The 25,051-nt window shown below is 36.6% G+C and overlaps 1 pseudogene; it reads right to left on the bottom strand.

Moving 5' to 3' along the window:
- Positions 1 to 559: 559 nt before the first annotated feature.
- LOC145617410 (protein LYK5 pseudogene) lies at positions 560 to 2,728 on the bottom strand (annotated as a pseudogene).
- Positions 2,729 to 25,051: the final 22,323 nt, after the last annotated feature.

The following is a 25,051-nucleotide window of genomic DNA, read 5'->3' as shown; positions in this document are numbered from 1 at the left end:
GAAAAAGTTTTCCGGTTGCCGGAATCTGGAAAATCTTCCGATATAGTTTCACAGCCAAAAATTACTTGAATTCAATGAAAGCAGTGCGTTCACAGAGATGGGGCTATGTTCGAATAATCACCGGCACCATTGTTGGCGGCATTCTAGGGTTTTACGTTATGCATCGTGCTGAAATCAGCTACAAGGTTCTTCTTTCTTCCTCCCTTAATTTTTGTTGATTTTGATTGATTTTTCTAATTTTGTTTTTTGGGGTTTTTGATTTGGGATTGCAGGCAAAATGGGAAGAGAGATTGAAGAAGTATGAAGAAGAGAAGATGAGAAGAGAGAAATTGGAGTTTCAAGCTGATGATGCTATTTATTTTTCTGATAATCTTTCATCTAATCAAAGTGGTAATGAACAAAATGAGATTTGAATTAGTTACTCAATCAAAGAAAAAAAAAATGTTGAATCTGTATTTTTGTTTTGGTTTTGGGATTGAAATTGTATTGTTGTTGAATTATTCGAGAAAGTAATACATGAGATTTTGATTATTGAATGACTATTTGAATTGGCAATACATTTGCAAAGTTTATATTTATAACTGTGATTACATAAATTGGATTGTTACAAAAATAGTTGGGACTAATACATGAATGTGTAAAACGTGAAGAATTATCTGGTATGGCTTAAGGAAGATGAATTTCCGAGCTCGTCTGAAGGATCCCAATCCAAAGAAGACGAGTATATCTTTGAGAGTGTCATAGAGACCTCGGACATAGTTGGTCGAGAACTCATGTCACGATCAACACATTTGTTGCCTAATTGAGCCAATGTATATGCCAAATCCAAGGGGTATTCCCTTCCTAGATTCGAGTCTATGAATTCCATAAGCTTTTCCCTCACATTGTCCCCCTCGAACACCTTCCTGATTACCATGAATAGCAAATCGTCTGCACCTCCCTTGTTAGTTCCTGATGGTTTTACAGCTGGTTTTCCTGATAAGAGCTCGAGAAGTACAACCCCGAAAGAGAAGACATCTAGTTTGGTGGTTACTGCTCCGTTTTCTATGTACTCAGGGGCTAAGTAACCGTGAGTTCCTACCACGTGTTTGGTTAAGTGTAACACCCCATTTTCACTTTCGTCTTGGATAGTTCTTGCTAGCCCGAAATTTGTGATCTTTGCTCGGAAGTTGCTGTCTAAGAGTACATTGCTAGTCTTGAGATTCTTGTGGATGTAAGGAGGATGAATGTAGCTATGCAAGTAGTTCAGGGCATCAGCTATGTTACAAGCTATATGAACTCTTTGTTTCCAAGTAAGAACAGGCGGGGAGAGCGAATCGTCGTCTGAAGATAGGTGCTTCTCTTGGCGAAAAAGCCAATCATCAAGTGAGCCCTTCTCAGCATACTCAAATACCAAGTAAGTGTTCCCCTCATGGGTGCAATACCCGGATAATCGAGTTATGTTGGAGTGGTTGATACTCTTCAGAATATTAATCTCGTCATTAGGAACATTACCTTTCAAGACCTTGATTGCAGCTTCATCACCTTTGAATTCGCCTCGAAACATAGAGCCCTTAATCCTATTTCCCTCACTGAAATTCCCTGTTGCTTTCTCTATTTCCTTAAACTTGTAAGCAGTCAATGACCCGATTGCAAGCTTCAATCCTTCCAAATCAACGGACGATGATCTCGTGCTGATATGACTAGTAGTGGTATAAGACACAGGCGTGGGTGTGTAAAAGGATGATTCAGAAACCTTCTCACCTTTCTCTGCAGTCTTGTAGATTGGTAGCGGCTTCTTCTTTGAAGGACGAATGAAGAAGCACCAGACTAGGAAGGCGCCAAGACCGAGCACCAAAACCCCAGCTCCAATCCCAATTCCTATAAACACCCCTTTGTTGGAAGATTTACCACCAGGACTAGGTCTAACAGGAGTAGATTGAGGAGGTGGAGCAGGGGAAGGAGACGGAAGGTTTATGCCAGTAGGAGCAGATGTTAGAGGCACTAAAATCGGCGTAAATGGGTAGATAACATCATCTTCTTTGAGATCATTAGCATCCAATACACTCTGCTGATCAACCCCAAACAGTTTTGCAATCTGACCGACATTATCACCCCAGGTGACAAGGTAAGACAGCAGAAACTGAGACCTGTATCGCCTCGTCTGGTTAGCAGTAGGACAGGCACACATGATGGGCACCAGTAACTCATACCCAATATGGAGGCTAGTGATATTAAAAGGGTTCTGAGCTATCATAGCTTGGCATGTGCTTAACCCCTGATACGTATTGTTAGCTGTCGTGAAATACGTTTCAGTCGCAGCCTGCAGCTTGTACCGTGCATTATGCTGGTAATATGTGTTGTTGCGGCCCCTTGTCCTACCACAGGAACAGGTGACAGGAACAATGACCAGGCGGCCTGCAGGGATAGTGTCAACCTCGGATATATTATTAGCCTGGGCGATAGCTGGGGCGCTCGAGTTAAGTAGGAAGGCGATACTCGGGGGATTAGCATACGGCTGTTGTGATCTGAAGGTGATGTAGGATGTGCAGGACCTGTTTCCATTGCACACAAAACCATTTGTGTTGTTGTAGTTGTTGTTACAGTCTAGCTGATTGTTGTTTACATACGTCTGTTGCGAATTCGATTGCTGTATTTGGAATTGTAGAGTTGTGATTGTGATTAACACCAAAACTAATGAAGAGATTTTCATGGTTGTGTAATGGTGGACTGCTTTCTTTGAAATTGAGGTTGAGTTTGAAGAAAGATTGGGTTGTTGCTGTTAAAGTAATAGTGGTATTAATTGGTGGGCGGGGACTTTTTTGTCTATTACACAAACATCGTTGAAAAAGAGAGTATTATTGTGATTTAACTATTTAAGTATACACTCTAAATTCCATTGAAAGTCTAAATTATAATTTTTTTTGTTAAAAAATTCATGTCATAATTAAATAAGTTTTAATTATTGATGTGAATAATTTTTTTATTTTGGTGACAATTAATGTGAAATTATTGGATATACAGCCATACAGGTAGAAATATAGAAACAAGGAATCAATTTCGGCACTCCAACGACTAAGCACACTCCCTCATTTAGTCATACTTCCTCCCCGTCTTTCCACAAGAGTGATACTTTTTTTTATTAGGCTCGTTTAGTTCAATTTATTTTTACTTATTCTAGAAAAAATAAGTTAAGATCAGATAAAAAAATAAGTTCAGATCAGATGATCATATACGGTTTTTTATCGTTAAATATTTTTAATTACATAATAAAAAAGTATTAATATGAATCTAACAAGACCTCACTTGATATATTTTTTCTTTATAGATTATCGTACACATTAGGTCAAAGTTTGGGCAAATTAGACGATCAGATCAGATTAGCAAAAATAAGTTGAACTAAACAAGCCCTTACAATCAAGTTAAATGACACATTTTGACTTTTAACAATATTCATAAACTTTATTTTGGCAAATATTTATTATGTATAATTATGCAAAAAAAAAAGTTATGTGTGAATTTGTTAGAATCATGATGTACTCATTTAAACTTCATTTTTATTTTACAATGGTACAATTAAAGTTATTTTTTTCTGATCATTTGATGTAAACTTTTTCTTTTTTAATTTTTTTTATTTTTAATCTAATCTAAAATAAGTAATAAAATTATTAGATAAGGTGAAGTAATCATAGGCCAATTTATATTGTACAAGTATATTACTCCAGTCTAATTATCACCACAATTTAAAATTCTGTTGGTACCAAGTCATGAATTTAATTATAAAAATGAATTAATTAGGGATTATCATGTTATCATAATCCATTAATCCAGTTTATAATAATAAAGCATGCCATGATAATGTGGGAATCCAATTAATATGAGCATATTGCATAGAATAAAATCGTAAGTAATAAGTTGGCAGAATTATACAAGGGCTGTGTGACGCGTTATTAGCATTGACGTTGACTTTTTCCTCTAACCAAACAAAATTACAAAAATATTTCTCTCTCCTAATTTGATTGGTTAGAAAGGGTGACAATTCTATGTGGGCCCTTATCATAGTGACTAGTGAACATAACTAAATTTGTGTTTGGCAATTGTCAACTTGACTACTTATTGTCAACTTGAGTATTCATGTATCGGGTTTGGGGATCAATTCAAATGATCGATCGGGTTCGGTGAGGTTAGGTCGGGTCAACTTTTAGGGTCGTTTGATTGGGGGTTAATAAATAGAACGATTTTCCACAATATTGCTAATACTAAAATAAAGTCCTTTATTGCGTCGGTGTAAAAATAAATTCCCATAATTTAATGAATAGGGGAGGTGACATGTGACATTTGTGAAAAATAAAGTTTACATGTGGCATTATGGGCTGATGGTTTGTGTGTTTTAAATAGTAAAGTATAGATAGATACTTGCGATCAAACGGGATTGCAAGAATTATTTCTTACAATACTATATATTGTATTTAAATTAATACGAATTTCAAAAAAAAAAAAAAAAAAAAAAAAAAAAAAAAAAAGAAGGGGGAATGGGCATGCGTGATTTGAAGGTTTTCAATATGGCTTTGCTTGCGAAACAAGCGTGGCGTTTACTTACCAACTCAAACTCTCTGATGGCAAAAACTTTGAAAATGAAGTATTATCCCAATGTCGAGTTTGGGCAAAGGTGAATCCTAACGCCAGTTTTACTTGGTGTTTTATTCTGACTGCTAGGGAGATGATCACAAAAGGTGCCAGGAAACTTATTAGGAATGCCTCTTCTATTGATGTTTGGAAGGATCTGTGGGTTCCCTCCTTGCCCGAGTTCAAGATTTATCCTAGATCCCATGTGTCTGATGCTGTCCCAAAGCTGGTTTCTGATCTGATTTGTGAAAATTCGTGGGATTATGAACTGATTGAGGCCTCATTCTCAACTTGGGAAGATAATGAGATAAAAAAAATATCCCCCTTTCCCTGACTCAAAATGTTGATGGCTGGACTTAGCAGCTCTCCAATAATGGGAATTTCACTGTTCGAAGCGCTTACAACGCCAATCTTGCTGCAAAAAATAACGACATGGCCACCTCTTCTTCTCATACTTCAAATCATGTGTGGAAAAAGTTGTGGGATTCAAACCTCCCCCCAAAATTAAACATTTTGGGTGGAGATTCCTTCATAATGGTGTTCTCGTGAAGTGTAATCTTAAGCGGCGTGGTATTACTGGCTGTGATGTGTGTCCTGTTTGTGGTGAGGCTCTTGAAACTCTGCTTTATGCTCTCTTCCTTTTCCCTCACGCTAAAGCTACCTAGTATGGTACCCCATTTTTGACTAATTAGAATTAGAAGTCAAAATCCCACGTTAGTCGATAATATGACTAAAAAAAAAGAAATTAGAGTCGCCACTCTATTTTTGCCCGAATAGAGACGGTCTTTTTTGTTTATGATCCTTTCAAATAGAAAACGACATTGACTCCATTAGGTGAGGCACTATATAAGTATGGTCTTAGGAAAATTAGAGATCTAGGTACGGGGTATAAGTTAGGAAGATCGAACGTTTGGAACTCGTCTCTTCCTCTGTTCTAATGAGCAGGCTCTTACTAGTACGTTGCTAATTGGTTATGGTTATTCACATACTTTGCCTTAAACTAATGCACAAAAACACGAAAATTTCCACATTGTCAATCACACTCAAATGTAAAATAAAAGTGAATTAAACCTTACGATATATGGTGGGTTTGAGCATTAAAGTTGCCCTACGTACCGTTCATTGTGGGATTTGAATCCACTCCCGGATCAAAACCCTACGTAGTTCTTACGAACGTCCATTTGTACATGGTCAAAGATTCCATACGAAGTTTCAAGAAGGTTTATAATTTTATTTGGGAAGGGTGGTCGATCCGTATGGGGTTATTTGAATGAGGCTGAACAATCTTGCTTTCAAGATGGAGGTCAATTTATCAAGGTTGAGGAAGTCACTAGAATTAGCGACACCATAGGAGTTTCTTTGAGGATAATGCTTTTTTATTTGGAAAATGCGTTTCAATCAACGGCTTTACTTAGGGTTGACCAACTTCTGAAAAGAGATCGTATGGGCTTTATTGGAGTCTGATAAAAAGGGGTATTTTACTTGGTATGAATCGAGAAGAATACAAAGGAAATGTATTTGGGTTGTAGGAAATTGACTTATGCAAAATGGACATTCCATATGGCTTAAATCTAAATGATAGGTAGTGAATTGAAAACCTTGATCATGTTAGATTACGTAAACGATCTATCAGAGATAATAAAACTTTAAAAGTATAGTTCTCTGTGGCAAAAGATCATCTCATAACCTATCATGATTGAATATTCAATTTTACCCTCTTATTTAAATATAAGCCATAAACCACAACTCGAAAGGTTTATTTTATTAATAAAATGATACAAGCATGCAAAGCCATATTTCACTTAATTAAAAATTAGTTGTCTCTTTATTAAGAAATGCATAAGGAAATTTTGCTCCTCCGAACGGTGATGGAATTAAAACTTAAACAAGATTTATATATAAAAAAAAGTAAGACATTCTATTCCGAAATAAATGAATTATTTATATCGCTCCTTTTATATAGCCATAGGAGGAAGAAGACTTTTTTTTTTTAGAAAAAAGAGTGTTAGTCTTAAAGTGATACATATGTGTCTCTTTTTTGGATTAATATCAACTTGAGGCATGAGTAATTTATAGCTTCCTCAAATAACTTAAATTTAAATCTTTTAAAAAAATTACCAGAGGTGTATATAATAGGGTGACACAAATTATATAATAAAGTTCATTCTTTCTTAAAAAAAAGAACTTAAGGGTTTAAAAAAAATTTCCTTAATATTTCGGATACCATAACTCAAGTTTTAACAGTCGGATTTGAGCATATGATAGATCCCTGAAAAGGTCTATCAGTCTTCTATAACATATCAAAAATTGGGATTCATCCAACGGTTGAATTGAAAAATAATAAATTTTCTTTAAAAACACTCCAGTTTGAGACGTTCATGGGGAATTGGGTGATAATGGTCAAAATACTTCGAAATTGGCATGATCCTTTTAATGGTATGTTAAGGACAAGCATATAAATGCTCTGTAGAAAATTCTCCCTTTTTAGAAGTCATTTGATATGCCAAATAAAAAGAGTATGCTTGGTTGGGGAAGACAGCCTCAAATCAGTTTATCATTTTGTTACCTTGTTTTGTAAAAATCATAAAAATAGAGTATTTATCCAATGGGAACGTGTGACCCCAATTTACAAAGCTTAAGGAATCTTCTTTCTAGATAGTCGATTCAAATTTTATTATTAAAAAGGATATTGATCGAAAATTGGCAAATAGACAGACCTGTAGTAAAAAATTTGTGGTCTTACTATGTCTTCATGTCTGATTTTTTGTGGATTGGTTAAAATTTATTTTTAAGAAATTCCAAGTCTCATACACTCCTAAATACATAAGCTTACTGTAAAAAATTTATTTCTTAATTTTATAATAAAAAACGATTTTTTTACATAATAAAATAAAGTGGTCGAAAATGCTATCTTGCTAGAATTCCATCATTCATTCTTTGGAGCTTCCTTATTCATTTTGTACAATTATCATTGCTTCCATTTCATACTCTACATAATGATGATACATACAAGAAAAGAAAAATCAAACAAACCATGTATACTCACTCTCAAACTCGCTCGTGGTCGGTCAAATTCTACTTGGTTTCCAAATTAGGAAACCGGCACGTATAGTGCCCTAGGAGGTTATGGAACACACAAAAGTAGAAACGTTAGTAAATGTATGTAAAAATAATATGAAATCACAAATAAAAAGAAAGAAAATATTACCTTTGACTTTGAGTAGCTATCTTGAGGAGTTAGTAAGAGTAGCGTGATAGTGTCAATACGATCGAATTAAAATTAGGCCAAGTCTTTCTACAATATTTTTTTTTTTTTTTTTTAACGGAAGATAAAAATTTTGATTTCTTTTTTATTTTTTTTTTAAGTCTAATAATAATGCTGAAATAATTTATACTTCTTTTATGGCTTTTTTTTTACTATTCTCCTCGATTTTTTTTTTCTCCTCTTTTCGTGAAGAGTGGGGTGGTATATATATGGGAGCAAATGGAAGCTAAGATACAAAATACAAAGAACGTACTATTATACGAAATAAATACGTACAAATACAAGAGTTAGGTAAAAATTGTAACCAAAATTCATCTTAATGAAGTAGAGGACAAATAGAATTAGCTTACTACTTCATGCAAAACTTAATTAATTTGACTGAACACATGACAATATTATTAATGACTAAAAATAATTAAAAGTACTAATATAATTTTAACACAATTGTTAATTAGTACTACTTTCCTTCGAAGAGTGTATTTACTCTTCGTATTTCAAACTTACCATAGCTAAACAAGATTATTACAAAACCCACTTATCAGAAAATAGCAAGGAGAAAAAAAATGTTGCTTGCCATGGATTGTGGATGGTCATATCACCTTACTGTTTGGGAAGAAACACAGCTCAGTGATACAATGTATTGTCATATCACACCATTTTCTGATTCTCATTGCTAAATTACAACTATGACTTACCATTTTCTTCTTTTGCATGGATTTGACATATCAAATGAGTGGTTATGGCAGAGGTATCTTTACTCATAACCACTCTTTCACTGTTAAATATTGTCGTCATTGCATTAATCGGGAAGAAAATAACATGCATACCTTACATTTGTTGTTTTTGAGTGTATAAAATAGAGGAAAAAAAAAGGGTGAGTCATGAAGGCATTGTGGTAATGGTGTTTTGGTGGGAAGTTGAAGGAAGGAAGAAGATGAAATATGAAGTAGTAGTAAGTTATTAGCAAAGTAAAATGGTAGGATTAAAACAAGTTAAAATTAAATAAGTTGAACAACAAAAAAAAAATAAAATAAAAAAAAAGGGAGCCGTGACTTTGGTAATTGATATGCATGCATATTTTCATGCATGCTTTGCATGATTTTGCACTTATCAATATATGCTATTTTGTTTTTTATGATTTGTATTTTTCCTCTTTTTTTTTTTTTTTTTTTTTTTTAAAAATAATAAAATTATAAAGGAACAAAAGCCATGAATATGTTAATGGGTTAGACATATTGTCAAACAAAATCCAACAACAATGTAACAATTATTTACATAACATATGATGAACCCACTTATAATATAAAAATAGTAGAATAATTATAATAACAATAGGATAAAAAAGAATCAGTATTACTAAAAATTTATTTGGGGTTAGAAAGTGATACTTTAGAAATGGTCACGGTTTTAAAAAATGTACAGATTAAAGGGTCAAAATTTGATACTATTGACCAGGATATGTCAAACGACATGATTATTACATATTTCACTGGTAACAACATTGTTTTTATTTTATGTTATTTTTAAAAGATACACTTACTACTATTATTAGACTAAACGATTATACAATTGGGATACGACAAAAATACGGATAAGATTTATCCCTTATAAAAGGGAGATTTCCCTTATCCGAAATCACCCTTTACCCGAAAAACACACCCCTTGCCTTTTCCTCTTCGGTTTCCATGGCTCCCGGCAACCAAAATCGTCAAGCTCCATCTCCGTTTGACGAGCATTTTCGAGTGCTAAATTTATATTTAGCTTTGATCATGGCGTTAGTGGTGCTACTAATGGCGTTAATGATTTTCATAATCATGAATAAATGACGACTTGAAGTTCCCGGCACGGAGTGTACAAGGTTCGAGTTATGCTTCGAATTAATCTCGTATTTTGTTCGTAAATTAGGAGTACAAATTGTAAGAGTTTTGTATACTCCAAAATTATAAATAAACACTACTTGAATTTGTCTCTTATGTCTAATTATTGCGGTTGTCGTTAGCAAAATCAGATCTTATTATTATAATTATGAAATTACACAAAATTTATTAGTGAATTGAAAGTAAAAAATAATATGGAAAATAGGGGATCAAAATTTGGTGTCTACACCTAGTATGCCTCTTCCCTCCGTTTTGAGTCCCAATTGTGATGATATGTCTTCTCCATTATCTTGGATCTTTTCTCTGCATTGCACTTTCAAAACAAAAATTGGTAGGATCTTTTCTAGAGCATTCTTTAGAATGTGTAGTGGATTAGCAGGAATGCGTGGTGTTTTGATAGTCGGAGGGTTCCTATTGAAATTATATTAGTGAGGGTTGTCTCCTTTGTAGGGGAGTTCAAGAAAGCCAACCCTTGCTTCCTTCTGAGCATCTATCTAGGCAAGCTGCTTCTCATAAGTGGACTGCCCCTCCTGAAGGTCTTTACACGCTTAACTCTGATTCTTCTTGCTGCGTCATTGGCGTTACATGCCTGGGTGGTGTTGTGCGTAATGGTGTTGGTGATGTGATGGTTGCTACGTGTTCGACGGTCCAGGGTGAGATGAAGGCTAATATTGCTAAAGCTATGGCTGCTAGGCCTCTTTATCCATTGCTATTGACTCGGGTATTACCAAGGTAATTCTTGAGTCTGGCTGTTTGAAACTCATTCAACACTTGAAGTGCAGGAAGACTGAAAACTCTGATTTTGGCCGTATCATCTGTGATATTCTTGCTTTATCTTCAAGGTGTCTTTCTATTAGTTTTGCCCATATAGGTAGGAATGGCAATGGTTTTGCCCAAAGATTTGCTTGTGTTAGCAGGAATTATGATGTGATGAGGGTCTGGATTGAGGAAGGTTCGACGTGTGTGTCTCGGATTCTGTTGTTCTTGACTCTTTGGTTGAATAAATTTGCTTCGTATTTCTCCCGTAAAAAAAAATAAATAGGAATCAAGAGATGTATGTACCTTTAGGGATGCCAATTGGGCGGTGCAGGTGCGAGTACCCCCTCCCCCATACCCGCATCCGCCAAAATTTTTTATACCCACTGTTTTGGGTGTTTTTGTCCCTTGGGAGAGTTACGTCACAAAGTCTGGTCCGACTCTGTAATCCCCCGTATTTTTTTTAAATATTTTATAAATGAAAATTTATTTTATTTATAATATTTATTTGTTATTTTTCATAATTTAATTTCAAAAGTTTCAAATTATTAATCTGGGTCGAAAATTATTTGAACAAATTATTTTATGCACCTTAATTCTACAATTTATGTTCAATCACACAAGCCTAACCCATTTGTTTACTTAATCGACCCATTATTTTTATGAGGCTCAATCTTTCTTTTTACCCTACAATAATTCTCTCCTATAAATACCCCATGAATCTCCAAAAATTTCCCACACAAAAAGGTTAGTCTTATTTTCATCCTCCTTTGTTTCATTATTTTGCTTAATGTTAATTTAATTGTTTTGGGTTTTGATTTTAGTATAAAGATTATATTTTTAGTATCAAATTATATTTTAATGGTATAAAGATTATAAATTTCAGATTATATTTATGTTATAAATTTCACATTTTATGAATTATAAACCTAGGGTTTCAATTTATTGAAAATCATGATTTTAGGGTTTTTATGAACAATTGATTTAGGGCTTTTATAGTAATGATGTTTTGAAATTTTGGTGATTATAACTACTGATTAGTTTAACTTAATTCCAGATTATTTTGAACACAGAGATTCGTGTTTTAATTTTTAGATTTTCGTTCGTTAATATTAATCCCGTTTTAATCCCGATCAGATTCTGAACTCATCCGATTTTGATGAAAAAGTAGTGTTTTCCATGTGAAAACAACGTTTTAAAAAAGAATCACTACCTTTGGTAGTGAGCACCACCCTATCGTGGCCAAATTCAGCCTCTAAATATGATTTTCGGGCAGTTTTTGATTTTAACGAAGTTTTTTTATACTTAAAATATTATCCTTGAGTTTGATTAATAAAATTAATTATGTTTAAAGTTAATTAAGCATAAATATATGTTTTTATTGAAGTTTTAAGTGTTGGAAATAGTTTCTAAGTACTACTTTTGATGTTTTATAAAGAGGGTTTAATCACCCATTAAAAAGGGAGATTTTTAGGGGTTTTTATATAATTTTCAGATTTTTATTAGACTTTGAACTTGCGGTAATTTCATGTATAAGAGTGTATTTTAAGGTTTTTATGAAGAAAAATTTAAAGAACTATATATAAGCCTTTAATTTTAACTAAAGGGAAGGTTTTAAAGTGTTGTTTGATTTGGATTTTGAAGGTTTTAAAGTAAGTTAGTATTGCTGTAAATTTGATTGATTGGGTATTGATTGAGATGTTATTATTTGTCTTAGGAGAGGAGTTTATTGAAGGTGATTTCTAATTAGTAAAGTGGCATACTAATTCGTTTGCTCAAGGTACGTACAAGTTACGAAACCTTTCTTTTAGGTGCATGTTTAAGGACGACGGATCGAAAACTTAGTATCATGTATAGGGATGACTGAGTTAAATTGTTTGGTTATACATTGTGAATTTCGTATGACGTGCACTATTTTATATTGCAAGTATTATTTGTGCTCTAAATATGCAAGGTGCGCTCAGAGGCAAAGGTATATGATTGGTGTAATGATTAATTTATTACTCATTCATGATTATGCAAGCAGGATGAGTAAAGGAAGAATTTAAGTCTTCTAAGACGAGGTTGAGGTTTTGGGGTGCCTTATGCACTCAAGGTGTTTGTACACCGAGGTAGTAAAGGAATAAATAATAAATGTTGCTTGCCACTAATAAATCAAGAATTGAAATTGAAAAGTTGTTTTACTTGATTGAATTGATATTGGATTGATTGTATTGTTATGCATATGAGTCATCACCAAGTCTAAACCTGTAAATCACGTAAAGTGCAAGATGGATGAGCAATAAAACTCTGGATTGGTGCACTTCTGGAGTAATGACAATCAGGGGTTGGGGTACATGGGGTATTAGCCGTGTACTTTTCTCGAGGCCGTTTGATCTACGAGTCTCTTATTTTAAATATTTTTCAAAACTAGGAGTTAGGTGAGATCTCATGCTAACTACGGTCACGGAGTCGCGCCCGTGGTCGTTGGATGTTTATTGATGTTTCCGAAAGGAGGCATGGGGTTTTTCTTTTATTGATGTTCCAAATGGAGCATGGGTTGGACAACCTTGTCTATTGCGTAATCCAATGAATAAAAATAATAATTTACCTATTATTAATTAATGGAGTCTTAGTAATATAAATAGCTGAGTCGTGTGTTGAGTCTATAATTTAATGATGCATGATGATTGATTATTAGTAGCATGTTATGGATTTCTTAATTTATGTTGCAGCTTGTATGTACTCAGCTTTGCTGATTGCGTGCTTTGTGTGTCTTTCTTTGGTCATGGCCTTCGCCTTTCAATGACCCTGTGACGATCCAATTTTTACACTTGTAATATTGGGGAGCAGAAATACCACAGGTTCTTACACATGCAGCATTCATCAGGGTTGTGGGATCTTGAGTAGAGAGTTGGTTGTTTGCATTTTATTTCTTTTGCAAGTTTGAATTTATTTTAATTCGATTTTATTCGACACTATTTCTTTTGGGTTTGAATTTATTTGAACACTGAATTTAATCACTTACTACTTTTATTGGGTTTTGAATAAGGGCCTTAATGGTTCCAAGTTGTATGACTTAATTTGGTTTCATTCGTTGGTTTTGAAACTTATTTATAACTGATTTAATTTTTCCGCTGTTATTTTCTGATAAAGCCTTAACGTTTGAACACGTGGCGGTAGCTGAAGGAATTGTGTCTTCGATAAGTGCAATTACTAGATATATCAAGGATCACTATTATGGAGATAATAAGTTCATTCTATTGGGGCGTCATCCTCTGTTGCTAGACTATGAGAGATGATCTTTGGGCTAGTCAAATAGCCCAAAGCCCTTTAGAATGGATCCTATATTGGTCACACACAAGGGTAATGGGTTAAGTAAGTTAGAGGCCCATTAATGGGCCTCATGAGCAATTAATTAGTCATAAGTATGATTGGGCTAAGTGTAGTTTGAGTGGGATTAGGAATTGGGCTTGGATTTGGACTTGGACTATTATTTAGAGATACGATCTATAAATAATAGTCTTGCCTAGGGTTGATTAATCAAGTCACAATTAACATACAGTGAATTGTGAATCTAAGCAACCAACATCCAAAAGCCCTCACCCTCTCTCTCTCACACTCACACCCCTCACTCTCCCCTCTCACCCACGGCCGGCCACCCCTAGTGGCCACGTGGTGTTGCGCGGTGGTTCTTGGCTAGTTGATCGTTTGTTCATCTCCGTAGAAGGTCGATAGAAGGGTTCTCTCGCGACTAACTAGCATTAGTGGAGGTCTTAATCTGTGCCCGTGGACCAAGTAGAGGAATCACGTTTGAGGTTCTTTATCTCCCCATTGTTCTTGCTCGATCACCGTGGAATCACGCTTCAAAGGTATAATTCTTACTTCTTTATGTGTTATGCATGAGATCCTTGGTTTGGTGCTATGTGAATATGATTCATGTTATTTCCGCATTTAGTACCTATAATCTCCTACAGTGGTATCAGTTAGCCTCTTGAATTTACATATATTGAGTAATAATTCTTTGATAATCCACAATTTTAATTCAATTAGGAGGGAGAATATTTAATTATGGGTCAATTGTTATTTTAAATGTGATTTAACAATATAGAATCATTAAAGGTGTTTAATTTGCTCCATATTAGCCATAATTTTATCCGAATTTTGCCCCAAATTAATCAAAAAAATTCGAACCCCAAAAACCCTAATTTTCGAAAATTTCGAATCTTAACCCTAATTTGTGAAATTTTGTGTTTAATTTTTGATTTATTTCGATGGTAATATGTTTAAGGAATTTAATCTATTTGATTACATGTTAAAATTATGAATTTTTCATGATCAAATTATTTAATTTCAGTGTTAAATTAAATTGGGGATTAATTTCATCAAGAACCCTAATTTCAAAATTGAATATGATTTAGTTTTGGAATTAATTGGACCACATAAAGTTTAATTTATTTTTACAAAATCTGTTTTGTTTTAATTAATTAAAATCAATAAAAAAAAGGGTGAAATTACAGCAGCAGCACCGCGGCTGGGTGGCGCTGCCACGGTGGTGCCGCTGCTGGTGGTCCGGAGGGAGGGGCGGGGAGGGGCAGCAGCGAGGATCAGAATAGCAGCAACAGCAGTGCCGCGCTGCAGGTGCACGGTGCTGCTGCTGCTGCCCTGCGCCGCTGCACAGCAGCGTACACCTTGCGGTGTACGGCCACCGTGGCTGGCTTCGGCTGGCCACACCACGGTGGCTGGCGGTTTTTCAAAAAAAAAAAATTTTATTTTATTTTATTTTAGATAAAATCAGTTTTCAAATTTTAAAAAAGATAAGTTTAAATTTTGAAAAGATAATTAACAAAGTTAAAGTTGTTATTTTTGTTAAGTTTTGGAGCAAAAGATTCTATTTGGATAATAATTGATTAAATAATGTGATTATCCCATGATTATTTATGGATAATAATAATTGATTTAAAATATGTGATTGGTTAGTAATTAGGATAGAATTTCCTAAATTAGTTAGGATAATCATGGAAAATAAATATGATTTATCTTCCATAATTCAAATAAGATTTGATTCTATCTCATACCTAAATTAAAATATATGATATTTTATGGTTGGTCATGAGTCATATATGATAATATCTAATTACAGTAATTAATTAAAATATGAGATATTTATAGCCATGTTTCCTTTATTGTGAACATTCGATGTTGTAGTTTAGAAAAGCATGATGAGTGATTTATTATATGGCACTTTATAATATATGATATTGTTTATTGCTATATATAGACTAGTATGGCCCATAGATTCTAAATACGATCTGCGCATCGTGATGTATTTTTGTAATCTAAATACGGTCTGCGTACCGTTAAGTATTTATGTAATTTATTTTATTTTATTTAAGTAGTAGATAGAGTAGAATAAAATTACAGGTTGCAGTTGATCCAAAAGCCAATGAAGTGAAGGCCCAATGGAGCAAGATGGATGAGATCCATGAAGGTTCAAGTGGGAGCATTTTGCTTTATTAGTTTTCTTAGGATTAAGGGGCCATACTATGTCATGTTTTATTGCATTAGTAGATTATGCATGTTTAGGTTTATTTATGTTGCTTGATGATGCGCTAGAGTTCACTATATAATCACAACATTATAAATCTAGATCCCAGTAATATTGAGGCAGCTTTTCCAATTAAAAACCCGATGAAACCTTTGACATTTGTGATGGGTCATGCCAAAGCTGGGCATCATAATTTTCATTGGGGAGTGGGGGTAGGACAAATTCTAGACTTTTAATTGGTTATACTCAACAGGGTTACCTAAAGACAAAGTTTAGAACCTTGAAGCTAAGGGTAATAATTAAACATGTGATGATTAATTATTCAACCAAGAATTACAAGAGTTGTAATCAGTAAAGAGTTTACTCACCTTGAAAATGTAATGGTTGATGGCAGGGCCAAAGTCCGGTTAATTATTGCACAAATAAAGGATCTTGGAATCATTTTATTCAATAGGGATCATTTAATATTGAATAAGTGCTTTAAAGCTACCAATAAATTCTAAAATTACTTGTGGTACTTTAAATTTATTAAACATAATTATTGAATTTTGCCTCGTTTTGTTTTTGTTTGTAGATGAATAACTTATATGACAACACAGATTTACCAATGAAACTCAATTTAAGGCTAAATCTCAGAAACTACAGGCAATGGGAGGGCGAATTGAGAAATGTTCTCACAAGCCACAAGCTTGAAGCTCGTCTGTATGTACCCATTGAGAACAAGTGTGCTCTTGGTCAGGACCCTAAAATGCATGCAAAATTAGTTTTGGATGCACAAAAGGTAAAGTACCTAATAATGGAATCTATTCCAAACTGTTGGTATCATAGGTTCAGACGGTATGAGGCGACCAACTTGTATCAATGTCTTCGTGCTATCTGTAGAGGTGGCATGGGGGCATTGGGTAGTGGAGGTGTCAACGATCCAAATGTAAGAGAGATCGTTAACTCGATCCCTCAGATTTACTATTCCTGGGCTGACAGTTTAAGGTATGAGACTTACAGGATTCATGGTAAGATAATGGCAAAAGAAACTCTTACCTGGTCAGTCAGTGAGGAACCATGTCAATGAATTGGTTGATATGATCAATCAAATGGATATCCTTGGGAGACCGATCGATGATGATTCTGCGCGTGACATTATCTTATTCTCGCTCCATGCTGGTTTTGACATTGTAAGACTCTCTCATAATGATGAGGAATCATCAGCAAATTTGATCAACATCTTACTTAACCATGCTGAGGAGTACCTGATAAGGAGAGATTGCCAGTGCTTCTTTTGTGGTGGATGGCAAGCCCATACACCAGGGTGTCCTCATTACACACTAGTGAAAACAGAAGGTAAGGAGTTACTTGATGTTTTTGTTGTAGAGATTAATCTTACTTCATCTTCCACTTGGGTTTTTGATACCAGTTGTGGTGCTCATATCGTCAATGACGTGCAGGGCTTGAAAGGAAGTAGGAAGCTAGATCCAGGAGAAGTAACACTTCGAGTAGGAAATGGAGCAAAAGTTGCTGCACTTGCTATTGGGAGTTATCATTTGAAACTTCCTTCTAGACTTATTTTAATTCTTAATAACTATTATTTCGTACCTAGCATTACTAAAAACATTATTTCAGTTCCAGTTTTAGATACTGAAGGTTTTTCATTTGAAATAAGAGACAAACGTTGTTTTATTTCGAAAGAAAGTATGTTATATGCTAATGCTAAGTTAATCAATGGCTTGTATGTCTTAGAATATGCAACTCATGTCTACAACATAGATCATAAAAAGCAGAAAACAGATGATTCAAACCCCAACTTACCTATGGCATTGTAGGCTTGGACATATTAACCAAAAGCGCATCCAGAAATTACATAAAGATGGACTCCTTTCTTCTTTTGATTATGAATCATTTGAAAATTGTGAGTCATGCTTGCTTGGAAAAATGACTAAGTCACCCTTTACGGGTGTAGGTGAAAGAGCTAGTGACCTTTTAGGACTCATACATACAGATGTATGTGGACCAATGAGTTCAAAAGCTAGGGGTGGATTTAGCTACTTCATTACTTTTAGTGATGATTTAAGTAGATATGGTTACATTTACTTAATGAAGAACAAGTCGGAAGCCTTTGAAAAGTTCAAAGAATTCCAGAATGAAGTACAAAACCAACTTGGGAAAACAATTAAGGCATTGCGATCTGATCGTGGTGGCGAATATTTGACCCAAGAATTTGATGAACATCTGATTAATTGTGGAATACTTTCATAATTAACCCCTCCAGGGACACCTCAATTAAATGGTGTGTCATAAAGGAGAAATAGGACCTTACTAGACATGGTTCGGTCCATGATGAGCTTTACTGATCTTCACATATCATTTTGGGGATATGCATTAGAGGCAACTGCGAATATACTAAACAGAAGCCCGTCCAAAGCAGTTGAGAAGACACCATATGAGTTATGGACTGGAAGAGTTCCAAAATTGTCTTATCTCAAGATTTGGGGATGTGAGGTCTATGTAAAACGTTTACAAAGCGACAAATTACACCCAAAATCAGACAAGTGTTTCTTTGTGGGTTATCCTAAAGAAACAAAGGGGTATTACTTCTACAATCGCGAAGATAACAAAGTGTTTGTTGCTCGCGATGGTGTCTTTCTAGAAAAGGAATTTCTATCTAGAAAGCCAAGTGGGAGTAAAGTGATTCTCGAAGAAATTCGAGACGAGCAAAAAATGGATGTGGATAACACCACATCAGAGGCGAGGGCGCATGAGACGATTAATCATGCGTCGGAGCAAGCTAATTCCACCAGCGAGACTCCTATCGTCCCACTTGAATCTAATTCATGCGAAAATCTTCAAGGAGTTGGAGAGAAAATTTCTACTGTTGCTCCTACCCCACGTAGGTCTACCAGAATCAGAAACAAACAGTTTGTCGAGGTTCTGTTAGCTGAGGATTATGAAATCTTCTTATTGGAGAATGAGGAACCCACAACCTACAAGCAAGCTTTGTTAAGCCCCAACTCAGATAAATGGCTTGAGGCCATGAAATCCGAAATGGAGTCGATGTCTGAAAATAAAGTGTGGACCCTAGTAGACTTGCCTAATGGGGTAAAACCCATTGGTTGCAAATGGGTCTACAAGATTAAAACAGACAAGGATGGAAATGCCTACATCCATAAAGCAAGACTGGTTACAAAAGGGTACAGACAGATTCATGGTATTGACTATGATGAAACTTTTTCCCCAGTAGCAATGCTTAAGTCCATTCGGATTCTTCTAGCGATTGCCGCATTTTTCGATTACGAAATTTGGCAGATGGATGTCAAAACCGCCTTCTTGAATGGGTTCTTGACGGAGGAAGTGTACATGACACAACCTGAGGGTTTTGAAGATCCAGAAAATCCTAGAAAGGTATGCAAGCTTGAGAAATCCATTTATGGATTGAAGCAGGCATCCAGGAGTTGGAATCTTCGTTTTGATGAAGCGATCAAAAGGTTTGATTTTGTCAAAAGCGAAGAGGAACCTTGTGTATACAAGAAGTCTAGTGGGAGCAGCGTAGTTTTCTTAGTCTTGTATGTGGATGACATACTTCTCATGGGAAATGACATACCAATGCTTGAGTCAGTCAAGGAATGATTGAAGAGTTGTTTTTCCATGAAAGACTTAGGTGAAGCCGAGTACATTTTGGGAATCAAGATCCATAGAGACAGGTCTCGAAGGATGATTGGACTAAGTCAAGAGACTTATATTGATAAGGTTCTTGACAGGTTTGAGATGACAAACTCCAAGAGAGGTTTTCTCCCCATGTCCCATGGCATTATGCTCAGTAAATCTCAATGCCCGGTTATGCCAGATGAGATGAGACGTATGGCTATCATTCCTTATACTTCCGCAATAGGATCGATTATGTATGCCATGATTTGTACAAGGCCGGATGTTGCATATGCTCTAAGCATGTGTAGCAGGTTTCAAGCAAATCCAGGTGAAGCACACTGGACAGCTGCCAAGAACATCCTTAAGTACTTGAGAAGGACGAAAGGAATGTTTCTAGTGTATGGTGGCGAAGATGAGTTGGTTGTCAAAGGTTATACGGATGCGAGTTTCCAAACAGACAGGGATGACTTTAGATCTCAATCTGGATACATTTTCTGTCTGAATGGAGGAGCAGTGAGCTGGAAGAGTTCGAAGCAAAGCACTGTCGCAGACTCTACGACAGAATCAGAGTATTTGGCTGCTGTTGAAGCAGCTAAGGAAGCAGTTTGGATAAAGAAGTTCCTAACTGAGCTGGATATCGTACCAAGTGCTCAAAAGGGAATCGAGGTATACTGTGACAATAATGGAGCTATTGCTCAATCGAAGGAAGCTAGGTCACACTTCAAATCCAAACATGTAGAGAGGAAGTTTCACCTCATCCGAGAGATCGTTGACAGAGGAGATGTCAAGATGAGCAAAATTCACACGGATGAGAACATCGCTGATCCGCTTACTAAACCCCTTCCAATGCCTAAGCATGAGAAGCATACTAGTGCAACTGGATTGAAGCGAATGGTGTAATTAGAAGTTGTTATTTGTTTTGAGAAAATAAATTACATATGTAATACATTCATTTGCAGAATTATGTTTAATCAGAAATTATCATTTCTCTTATTTAATTGTGGTTTAAATATTAAATAAAATGTCCAAAATAATTATGAATTGATGGGCTCACTAGGTTGATGACCTTTTGAATGAAACCCCACAGGTGAACAAAATTCATACGTTATTTAAGTTCCTAATTCGGAATCATTAAATTGGACATAAATGATTTCAATTTGGACTAGCATGTTAAGATTGATTGGATAGTGCAGTTTCATGGGCTATAGGAGCGTAGTGATGCTCGGTCAATCACATGGATATGCATGAATGATGCATGATCGAACTATAGACCTACTTTGAAGTTCAAGTATAGAGCTTCCGGATATATTAGTGGATTCCTTTGACATGAGTGGAACATTAATCTCATTCAATGGATGATATAACTGTGGTACATTCAAACGTTTGCTCGTAACTGGAGATTATAAAGGGTGTTTCCTGGTTATTTCAGAAGTTGAGTGGGAGCTTTGGTTGCCACAAGATTGGATAGAGTCTTCCTAATAAATTAGGAATGTGTCTTGTTTTGGCCTCTTGAAGAGGGAGAATTCAGAAAATGCATGGCCGTGCTCAAATGTGTTACATAGTAAGCATTTGTTTTGTAATTCTAACTCAGATTTCAAGAAATGATTTGTAGATTAATAATGATTACATAAGATGCAATCATATTATCAAATCGACACAAAATGACTTAAGGAATTTGAATATTGCGCACTTGTCTCAGACAAGTGGGAGATTGAAGGAATTGTGTCTTCGATAAGTGCAATTACTAGATATATCAAGGATCACTATTATGGAGATAATAAGTTCATTCTATTGGGGCGTCATCCTCTGTTGCTAGACTATGAGAGATGATATTTGGGCTAGTCAAATAGCCCAAAGCCCTTTAGAATGGATCCTATATTGGTCACACACAAGGGTAATGGGTTAAGCAAGTTAGAAGCCCATTAATGGGCCTCATGAGCAATTAATTAGTCATAAGTATGATTGGGCTAAGTGTAGTTTGAGTGGGATTAGGAATTGGGCTTAGATTTGGACTTGGACTATTATTTAGAGATACGATCTATAAATAATAGTCTTGCCTAGGGTTGATTAATCAAGTCACAATTAACATACAGTGAATTGTGAATCTAAGAAACCAACATCCAAAAGCCCTCACCCTCTCTCTATCACACTCACACCCCTCACTCTCCCCTCTCACCCACGGCCGGCCACCCCTAGTGGCCACGTGGTGTTGCGCGGTGGTTCTTGGCTAGTCGATCGTTTGTTCATCTCCGTAGAAGGTCGATAGAAGGGTTCTCTCGCGACTAACTAGCATTAGTGGAGGTCTTAATCTGTGCCCGTGGACCAAGTAGAGGAATCACGTTTGAGGTTCTTTATCTCCCCATTGTTCTTGCTCGATCACCGTGGAATCACGCTTCAAAGGTATAATTCTTACTTCTTTATGTGTTATGCATGAGATCCTTGGTTTGGTGCTATGTGAATATGATTCATGTTATTTCCGCATTTAGTACCTATAATCTCCTACAGTAGCACGCCAGTAATTCTCTTGAATATTGTTCAGGGTCCTCACAGGTTTAAAGAGAGAATTATTGGGGTGTTACAGACTCGAGTTGTACCTGAAAAAACACGAAGACCCCGGTTGTTGGAGCTCCGCCTCCGAAGGTCAAGTTAGTAACTTAAAAAGGAGTAAAAAGTGCGGAAATTTAGGTGTTATCTGCTTGGGTTCAAAGCTCAGGTGTTCTCTGATGTGAGAGAACAAGGGTGTATTAAATGATTGTAGATGTCCCCAAAATTGGGGAATATCTCCATATTTATAGGGTCGTTGGGACATGTGCCCCTCCCTAGGTCACTCTGACCTAGGACTGATGGGCTGCGCCGCAAAGTGCGGATTCTTGGAATTGGGCCCTTGAAGGCCGCAATTCTGGTGAGGCTCTGGGACAACCACGTGTCAGCTGGTGAATGGTCTTTGATGACCTGCCAGCCTTCGACACGTGGTGCCCTCTCATTGGTCCAGGTGTCTAGGGTATTTTTACCCCAAACATTTGCCCCTCACAAGGGTGACGTGGCAGGCCACGTGGCGCCTGTGATATGTGTTCCCCCATGAGAGGTGAACAGTTAAACGACTAGTAATTAATTCGGGGGTGAAATGGGGGCTTCTATAAATAGGGTTTTACCCCCTTCCTTCTCTCACTATTTTAATTTCATTGAGTTTCTAGAGAGAGAAAGAGAGATTTTAGAGAGAGATACTCTGATTCCGTCTGCGTCAGTTTCCTCAAGATTTCCGTGTGCGCTATTTGACGACACCCGTCACTCGACTGTAGCAGTTTTCAGATTTTTTTTAGAGCTAAAGTAAGGTAACCGCCTATACCCTCTTTCAGCTTTTTCTTCATTTCCGTCTGTATACATTCTCTTCAAAAATAAAAATGGACTCTCCATCCACACACACACGGCACTGCTTAGGACATTCAGACGGTCCCCTGGTACGGCTGAGCTGAGTCTAGAACCAAGTGCCTTTTCTGGAAAGCCGGAACTGCTTTGCTCATCTCCGAATTCCTCCCTCTCTGTGTCTATGCAGGACACAATGGCAAGGGTTAAACAGACGGTTGTAAACCCCAGACAACGACGCTCTAGGGAAGTGCCCGCGGATGAGGTTGTTCGGGATGAGGACTATGATGGTCCGGAGGAGCAAGAAGTTTTCTGAGATGGTTCCCCCTCTTCCTCAAATAACAGCAGTTCCAGGGAGGCAGGCGGCGAGGATGTCGCCTCCTCTTCTGAGCCGGAAAATGAGTCAGGCGGCGAGGCCACCGAAAGATCAGAAGCCGAAGCATCTGGCTCTAGTCAAGATAGACAACTTTGCTGCTGATTACCAGCAGTCGGCTAAAACCTCTTCTCTCCCCGATCCCAAAGAGACAAGGATGCTGCCGGGAGATATTGCTTTGATGAAAAGTGGCTTCAAATAGCAACATCCCTTTGGAAGGGGATCGGATATCATCGTCCCGCCTGCTGATGCAGTGATGGCTTGGGATGACAACATAGATAACGCAGACAACTACTTCGTCTGCTACGAGGCGGTAATAGAAGCCGGCCTCCGCTTCCCCCTTCACACGGGAATTAGAAAGATTTTGAAGGGGTATGACTTGGGGGTTTGGCAGCTCACCCCAAACTCTAGGGTTAATATTCTTAGCTATATCGCCGCCTGCGAGCTTCAGAATATAGAACCCAGCTTCACCGCATTTGCTCATATGCACTATCTAAGCAAGGCTCCAGGCAGGTATGGGGCATGGTATACTCTTTCCACGCTCCCTGAGTACTTGATGTGCCTGGACAAAGTGTCCAAGTGGTCTGGGTGGAAGGAGAAGTTTTACTTAGTCTCCTCACCCTCTTTGAGACACAACCGGACATAGCGCCGGTACAATAAGGAGCCAGCTCTCCTAAGCAGGAAATGCGCCCTTCCGTCCCACGCTCTCTTCTAGAGCTCGGGAACAAATAATGGAGCCGGAATTCTTCAAGACCACGACTGAGCCCTTGGGGGATGGGACTCAAATAGTTGTGCCAAAAAACTCGATCCCCCATCCGAATTTTTTCAAGGACGAGAGATTTCTGTCCGCCTGTGGGTTAAGCACCATGTTTCTCAAGGGTAGATCCACTTATTCATCCGTCAATTTGCCGTCTGTGTTTATGTAATTGAATTCTTTTACTACCTCCGTTACACGTTAAGTGCAACATTTGTCAAATAAGGATGCTACACATTAAGTGCAACAAAGTGAAAATTGTCTAATATAGTAAAAATTTTCTGGTGAAATTACAATTTTGCCCTTACTTAATTTTTTTAAAACACAATTAACACAAATTCACAGATTTGATTAGAATCCATTCCTTAGTTAATTTATCAAATGACTCCCACCAAAATCAAAACACAACCCTCCCAACTACCCACATTTAATTCAAACAATTCACATAAATCAACTCCCACCTTCATCATTCATCTTCAAAACCCAGAAACCCTAACCACAACCATACACCCCTCTTTCTCTCTCTTCCATCAATCTCTCTTCCATTCAATTTTCCTAAGTTGATTTTCCGATTAGATCTGACCGGAGCCAACTCTGTTTCTTTTTTTTTTTTGAGAAATTTCGCAGATCTACTCGATTTTCTACACTTGAGTACCTATAAATGGTTGATTTGACCCCTTTACACGATGCGTTTTTTGCTTGTGATGATGAAGACGAACTTGAGGTTCTTAATGAGCTTATTGCCTATCTTGAGGATGATTTTCCTTGGCCTTTTAACAGATTCGATGAAGCTAGGGAGGCGTTGTGTGACCATTCTTTTGAATGTCTGGGAAGGGTCCTTAATTCTATTCAGATGACAAAAGGTGAAGATCAAATCCTGTGGTGGATTTGGAAG

This window comes from Chenopodium album, chromosome 26 (genome assembly GCF_948465745.1).
Source record: "Chenopodium album chromosome 26, dcCheAlbu1.1, whole genome shotgun sequence".
NCBI classification, from domain to species: Eukaryota; Viridiplantae; Streptophyta; class Magnoliopsida; order Caryophyllales; family Amaranthaceae; genus Chenopodium; species Chenopodium album.
This window is presented reverse-complemented; position numbering and strand designations above follow the sequence as displayed.